The sequence below is a fragment of the Hordeum vulgare genome, chromosome 2H, assembly GCF_904849725.1.
Source record: "Hordeum vulgare subsp. vulgare chromosome 2H, MorexV3_pseudomolecules_assembly, whole genome shotgun sequence".
Classification (NCBI taxonomy): domain Eukaryota; kingdom Viridiplantae; phylum Streptophyta; class Magnoliopsida; order Poales; family Poaceae; genus Hordeum; species Hordeum vulgare.
In genome coordinates this window covers 124,104,677-124,111,082 of record NC_058519.1, presented here as the reverse complement: position 1 = coordinate 124,111,082, position 6,406 = coordinate 124,104,677, and positions in this window count along the sequence as shown.

Sequence of the window (6,406 nt, the reverse complement as noted above, 5' to 3'; positions counted from 1 at the left end):
GGAAAAATTTATTTCGGGGATTTTATTCTGTTTGGACTCCGTTTCAAAATCAGATCTGAAAAGAGTCAAAATCACAGAAAAAACAGGAACTGGCACTTGGCACTGAATTAATAAGTTAGTCCCAAAAAAGATATAAAAGGTATATAAAACATCCAAAGTTGACAAGATAACAGCATGAAACCATCAAAAATTATAGATACGTTTGAGATGTATGAGTGACACAAAGCAAAACTCAAGCCTAAAACACTAAGACCTTTAATCTACTAGAGAAAGATAAAACTGAAAAGGAACAAATTAAAACAAAGGTAAAGGCAGAAGATGTGATGGTGATACGATATTGGGGCAACTCCCCAAGCTTGGCATAAGCCAAGGGGATTGCCCATACCCATGCTTAGTTGTCTTCCTTTGGAGGTGATGGTGGTGGAGTTGTTGCAACCTTTGATTCCAAGAGGGACATCAATCTTTGATTTATACCTTGGAGATCTGTGATTTGTTTCTCCAGCAAAACAACTTCACGAGTGAGATAAGTGTTGCGAGCACGAGTTGTTTCACAAAACCTCAAGAGTTCAATCAAGGATGGAGACAGTAGGTGGAGGTAGGGTTGGAGGAAATCCACTTCTTCAACTTCTTCCTTGTTGAACGCAGATTGTGCTTCATCCCACGCCTGATTCTCCTTCTTAGTTTTGTCCTTGGTTTCTTTAGGTAGCCTTTCCCTGGCCTCCATGACCTCCATTCTTTTTAAATCAGCATTTACTTCTCCATAGACTTGAGGGACATTGTTCTCCCCCATAGATTCCTGAGAAGACATCTTGCCCTAAATCTGCAACAGAAAACACGCTCGAAACGAAAACAGAGGAAATACGCGTGATACGAGGGTCACACCTTTCGGGAGAATGTATAATGATTTTTTTTCAGACCAAAAGGAGTACTCCGCACGAAAATGGAGTCCGGGAGGCACAGGAGGTGGCCACAAGCCCCCCAAGCGCGGCCAGGGGGTGGGCCCGCGCCTGGCAGGCTTGTCGCCTCCTCGCGCGCTTTCCGGACTACTTCCAATTTTTTTATTTATTTCAAAAATTCCAAAACGGAGAAAAATTCCTACTGGAAAAGTTTTGGAGTCTGTTTTCTTACTGAATCACATACCTCTTCGTTTTCGGAGTCTGAAACAGGCTGATAAATATCCCTTAGGTATTCTTTCGGAGTTATGGTATTGATAATATTGCTTTTAACATTTATGGGAGTACGTGAGATATAATGCTTGATTCTCTGCCCATTTACAACTCTCGGACAATTACCTTCCGTGTTGTTGATCTTGATAGCACCAGAACAATATACTTGCTCAACAATATAGGGACCTTCCCATTTAGAGAGAAGCTTGCATGCAAAAAAACTTAAATGAGAATTATATAGCAAGACATAATCATCTACATTGAACTCACGCTTTTGTATCCTCTTATCATGCCATCTCTTGACCTTTTCTTTGAACAACTTGGCATTTTCATATGCCTGAGCTCTCCATTCATCAAGCGAGCTAATGTCAAATAACCTCTTCTCACCAGCAAGTTTGAAATCAAAGTTGAGCTCTTTGATTGCCCAATAAGCTTTATGCACTAGCTCAAGAGCTAAATGACATGCTTTACCGTACACCATTTTGTACGGAGACATGCCCATGGGATTCTTATAGGCAGTTCTATAAGCCCACAGTGCATCATCGAGCTTCTTAGACCAATTCTTTCTAGACCTGTTGACAGTCTTTTGCAGAATTAGTTTAATCTCTATATTGCTTAGATCTACTTGACCACTAGACTGAGGGTGATAGGGAGACGCAATTCTATGGTTGACATCGTACTTAGCAAGCGTTTTACGGAAAGCACCATGGATGAAATGTGAACCACCGTCGGTCATTAGATATCTAGGGACTCGAAATCTAGGGAAAATAACATCTTTAAGCATACTGATAGAGGTGTTGTGATCGACGCTACTAGAGGGGATAGCTTCTACCCACTTAGTGATGTAATCAACAGCAACTAGGATATGAGTATACCCGTTGGATTTTGGAAAAGGTCCCATATAATCAAAGCCCCAAACATCAAATGGTTCAATGACAAGTGAATAGTTCATAGGCATTTCCCGACGTTTACCGATATTACCTACTCTTTGACATTCGTCACAAGACAAGACAAACTTACGGGCATCCTTGAAGAGAGTGAGCCAATAGAAACCTGATTGCAATACCTTGTGTGCATTTCTATCTCCCTCATGGTGTCCTCCGTAGGCCTCAGATTGACACTTCTGTCCCTGTTCATGTTCAGGCACACAACGTCTAATAACACCATCTACTCCTTCCTTATAAAGGTGAGGATCATCCCAAAAGTAATGTCTCAAGTCAAAGAAGAATTTCTTCTTTTGCTGGTATGTGAAACTAGGTGGTATATATTTGGCAACGATATAGTTTGCATAATCAGCATACCACGGTGCACTACGTGAAGTATTGATGACATTCAATTGCTCATCAGGAAAGCTATCATCAATAGGTTGTGGGTCATCAAGAACGTTCTCTGCTACGGGGTTATCAGCACCCTTCCTGTCGACAACGTTCAAATCAAATTCTTGTAGCAAGAGAACCCATCTGATAAGTCTAGGTTTAGCGTCTTTCTTCTCCATGAGGTACTTAATAGCAGCGTGATCAGTGTGAATAGTGACTTTGGAATCAACTATGTAAGACCTGAACTTTTCACATGCAAAGACGACTGCTAAAAATTCCTTCTCCGTAGTAGCAGAATTTCTTTGGGCACTGTCTAGAGTTTTACTAGCATAGTGAATAACATTCAACTTCTTATCAACTCTTTGCCCTAGGACACCTCCAATAGCATAATCACTAGATTGAACAATAGGTGCAGTTATCAAAGCCTTTTTAAGTATTTCAAAGGCTTCCTCACAATCATCGTCAGAAAAAAGGAATATACTTTTGCAAGAGAGTGGTAAGAGGCCTATAAATCTTAGAGAAGTCTTTAATGAACCTCCTATAGAAACCAGCATGACCAAGGAAACTTCTTATACCTTTGATATCTGTGGGGTATGGCATTTTCTCGATTGCATCAACCTTAGCCTTATCGAATTCAATACCTCTTTCAGAAATTTTATGTCCTAAGACGATGCCTCCATTAACCATAAAGTGGCACTTCTCCCAATTCAAGACAAGATTGGTGTCTTTACATCTCTGCAAGACTCAATCAAGGTTGCTCAGGCAATCATCAAAAGAAGACCCGTAAACGGAGAAGTCATCCATGAAAACCTCAAAAATCTTTTCACAAAAGTCAGAGAATATAGCCATCATACATCTTTGAAAGGTGGCAGGTGCATTACATAAGCCAAAAGGCATACGTCTATAAGCAAAGGTACCGAAAGAGCACGTGAAAGTGGTTTTCTCCTGATTAGATTGTGCAACTGGTATTTGGGAGAAACCAGAATAACCGTCTAGAAAGCAGAAGTGTGTTTGTTTAGACAGTCTTTCTAGCATTTGGTCGATAAAAGGCAGAGGGTAATGATCTTTCCTAGTGGCTTTATTCAATTTCCTAAAATCGATCACCATCCTATAGCGAGTAATAATCCTCTGTGGGATCAATTCATCCTTATCATTAGGGACAACGGTAATGCCTCCCTTCTTAGGGACGCAATGCACCAGACTCATCCAATCACTACGAGCAACAGGATAGATAATACCTGCTTCTAGGAGCTTTAGTATTTCTTTTCTTACTACCTCTTTCATCTTAGGATTTAATCTCCGTTGATGATCAGCAACTGGTTTGGAATCAAGATCAGTTTTAATCTTGTCTTAGCATAGAGTGGGACTAATGCCCTTAAGATCATCAAGAGTATATCCAATAGCAGCACGGTGCTTCCTCAGAGTTTTTAGTAACTTCTTTTCTTCATGCTCTGAGAGGCTAGCACTAATTATAACAGGATATATCTCTTTTTCATCAAGATAAGCATACTTAAGAGTATCAGACAACTATTTAAGCTCGAACACAGGATCACCCTTTGGTGGGGGTGGATCCCCAAGCAGTTCAACAGGCAAATTATTCTTAAGGATAGGATATTGTTCTAAGACAACTCTATCTATCTCATCCCTTTCATCCATATGCATATCATTTTCATGCTCACGCAAGTATTGCTCTAAAGGATCAGTAGGAGGCATGACAATAGAAGCTAGGGCAATAGTTTCATGCCTACTAGGCAACTCTTTTTCATGAGGTTGTCTACCAAACTTGGAGAAATCGAACTCGTGTGACACACCTTCAAAGCCAACAGTGACAGTTTGCTTCTCACAGTCAATATGAGCATTGACAGTATTGAGAAAAGGTCTACCAAATATGATGGGACAAAAGCTATCTTGTGTGGTAGCAAGAACGAGGAAATCAGCAGGATACTTCGTTTTACCACACAAGACTTCAACATCCCTAACAATTCCCACAGGGCAGATAGTATCTCTTTTGGCAAGCTTAATAGTGACATCAATGGGTTCTATCTCAACAGGTGCAATCTCGTCTTTGATTTCATCATATAAGGATCGAGGTATTGCACTAACACTAGCACCCACGTCACATAAACCATGATAACAATGATCTCCTATCTTAACAGAAACAACAGGCGTGCCAACAACAGGCCTAAGTTTGTCTCTAGCGTGTGGTTTAGCAATTATAGCAGCATCTTCATAGAAGTGAATATTATGGCCATCAACATTGTCGGACAAGAGATCTTTGATAATAGCAATGCTAGGTTCAACTCTAATTTGCTCAGGGGGTGTAGGTGTTCTAATGTAGCCTCTACGTATCATAGTTGAAGCTTTAGAATTATCCTTTATCCTAACAGGGAAAGGTGGTTTCTCAATGTAAGCACTCGGAACAACAGGATCATTATAGGCAATGACTCTCTCTTCAACTGGATTGGGTTTAACTACATTGACTTCTAAGGGAGGATGATATTTAAACCACTTATCTTTGGGGAGATCAATATGAGCAGCAAATGATTCACACAATGAAGCTACTATCTCAGAGTCAAGTCCATACTTAGCGCTAAAATCACAAAAAGTATTTGTTTCAACAAAGGATTTAACGCAATCAAACTTGAAATTCATACCTCACTCCTTACCTTGATCAAGCTCCCAATCTTCAGAGTTGCGTTTAATTCTCTCCAATAAATTCCAGCTGAAGTCAATATCTCTCTTCATAAAAGAACCGGTACAAGAAGTGTCAAGCATGGTGCGATCATCATGAGAAAGTCGAGCATAGAAGTTATGAATGATAATTTCTCTCGAGAGCTCATGGTTGGGGCATGAATATAACATTGATTTAAGCCTCTCCCAAGCTTGAGCGATGCTTTCTCTGTCACGAGGCCAAAAATTATAAATATAATTCCGATCACGATGTACTAGATGCATAGGATAAAACTTTTGATGAAATTCCAATTTCAACCGATTGTAGTTCCATGATCCAGTATCATCACATAGACTATATCATGTTGACGCCTTATCGCTCAAAGATAAGGGAAAGACCTTCTTCTTGACCTCATCCTCGGGAAAACCTGCAAGCTTAAATAAACCACAAACTTCATCTACATAGATTAGATGCAAGTGTGGATGTGATGTTCCATCTCGTGTAAAAGGATTAGCCAGCAGTTTCTCAAGCATACTCGAAGGAATTTCATAGCAAATATTTTCATTAGGTGCAGCGGGTTGAGGAGCAACTCTTTATGTTTCTGTTCGAGGTGAAGATACCCCAAACAAGCCCCTCAAAGGATTAGTTTCCATAGTGACAAGTGACAATAAATTTCAGCACACTATATAAATGTTTCCTTACCAATTTCCACTTACCAAAGGCGCTTCACTCCCCGGCAACGGCGCCAGAAAAGAGTCTTGATGACCCACAAGTATAGGGGATCTATCGTAGTCCTTTCGATAAGTAAGAGTGTCGAACCCAACGAGGAGCAAAAGGATCTGACAAGTGGTTTTCAGCAAGGTGATATCTGCAAGCACTGAAATTATCGGTAACAAGTAGTTGTGTGGTGAGATGATTCGTAGCAAGTAGCAAGTAACAAAACTAACAACGGTGCAGCAAAGTGGACCAATCCCTTCTGTAGCAAGGGAAAAGCCTGGACAAAGTCTTATAGGAGGTAAAACGCTCCCGAGGACACATGGGAAATTCTGTCAAGCTAGTTTTCATCATGTTCATATGATTCGCGTTTGTTACTTTGATAGTTTGATATGTGGGTGGACTGGCGCTTCGGTACGAACCTTACTTGGACAAGCATCCCACTTAGCATTAACACCTCTTGCAAGCATCCGCAACTACGAAAGAAGAATTAAGACAAAGTCTAACCATAGCATTAAACTAGTGGATCCAAATCAGCC